The 1,553-nt window shown below is 38.2% G+C and overlaps 1 non-coding gene across 1 annotated transcript; it reads right to left on the bottom strand.

Annotated features, from left to right (window-relative positions):
* Positions 1 to 789: 789 nt before the first annotated feature.
* On the bottom strand, positions 790 to 897 carry LOC148571675 (small nucleolar RNA R71). Its single transcript, XR_015908610.1, has one exon. It is a non-coding gene; the product is annotated as a small nucleolar RNA R71 (small nucleolar RNA).
* Between the last annotated feature and the right edge of the window lie 656 nt (positions 898 to 1,553).

Here is a 1,553-nt window from a genome sequence, read left to right as displayed (position 1 = left end):
TTTTCAAAAATAATTTTCGAAAATCACTAACTCTTTTTCAAAAAAAATAATTTTCGAAAATTCTCTCTCTCTCATCTCCTTCTATTTATTTATTTATTTACTAACATCTCTTCCTCACTCACTAAAAATCCGAACTCTCTCTCTCTCTGAGTTCAGATTTTCTCTTCTTCTTTTCTTCTACTCACATAAGGGAACCTCTATACTTGGGTAAAAAGGATCCCTATTATTATTATTTTTCTGTTCCCTCTTTTTCATATGAGCAGGAGCAAGGACAAGAACATTTTTGTTGAAGCAGACCCTGAACCTGAAAGGACTCTGAAGAGGAAACTAAGAGAAGCTAAATTACAACAATCCAGCAAGCACCTGTCAGGAATTTTCAAACAAGAAGAGGAGATGGCAGCCGAAAATAATAATAATGCAAGGAGAATGCTTGGTGACTTTACTGCACCTAATTCCAATTTACATGGAAGAAGCATCTCCATCCCTGCCATTGGAGCAAACAACTTTGAGATGAAACCTCAATTAGTTTCTCTAATGCAGCAAAACTGCAAGTTTCATGGACTTCCATCTGAAGATCCTTTTCAGTTCTTAATTGAATTCTTGCAGATCTGTGATACTGTTAAGACTAATGGAGTAGATCCTAAAGTCTACAGGCTCATGCTTTTCCCCTTTGCTGTAAGAGACAGAGCTAGAGTGTAGTTGGACTCTCAACCCAAAGATAGCCTGAACTCTTGGGATAAGCTGGTCACGGCTTTTTTAGCCAAGTTCTTTCCTCCTCAAAAGCTTAGTAAGCTTAGAGTGGATGTTCAAACCTTCAAACAGAAAGAAGGTGAATCCCTCTATGAAGCTTGGGAGAGATACAAAGAATTGACAAAAAAGTGTCCTTCTGACATGCTTTCAAAATGGACCATCCTGGATATATTCTATGATGGTCTGTCTGAATTAGCTAAGATGTCATTGGATACTTCTGCAGGTGGATCCATTCACCTAAAGAAAATGCCTGCAGAAGCTCAAGAACTCATTGACATGGTTGCTAACAACCAGTTCATGTACACTTCTGAGAGGAATCCTGTGAGCAATGGGACGCCTACAAGGAAGGGAGTTCTTGAAATTAATACTTTGAATGCCATATTGGCTCAGAATAAATATTGACTCAAGAAGTCAATATGATTTCTCAGAGTCTGAATGGAATGCAAGCTGTATCCAACAGTACTCAAGAGGCGCCTTCTGAAGAAGAGGCCTATGATCCTAAAAACCCTGCAATAGTAGAGGTGAATTACATGGGTGAACCATATGGAAACACCTATAATCCCTCATGGAGAAATCACCCAAATCTCTCATGGAAGGATCAAAAGCCTCAACAAGGCTTTAATAATGGTGGAAGAAATAGGATTAACAATAGTAAACCTTTTCCATCATCCACTCAGCAACAGACAGAGAACTCTGAACAAAATATTTCTAATTTAGCAAACTTAGTCTCTGATCTATCTAAGGCCACTGTGAGTTTCATGAATGAAACAAGGTCTTCCATTAGAAATTTGGAAGCACAAGTG

This window comes from Arachis ipaensis, chromosome B3 (genome assembly GCF_059453495.1).
Source record: "Arachis ipaensis isolate K30076 ecotype BB chromosome B3, ASM5945349v1, whole genome shotgun sequence".
NCBI classification, from domain to species: Eukaryota; Viridiplantae; Streptophyta; class Magnoliopsida; order Fabales; family Fabaceae; genus Arachis; species Arachis ipaensis.
The sequence above is the reverse complement of the archived record's forward strand: the minus strand, read 5'-3'. Positions and strand labels throughout refer to the sequence as shown.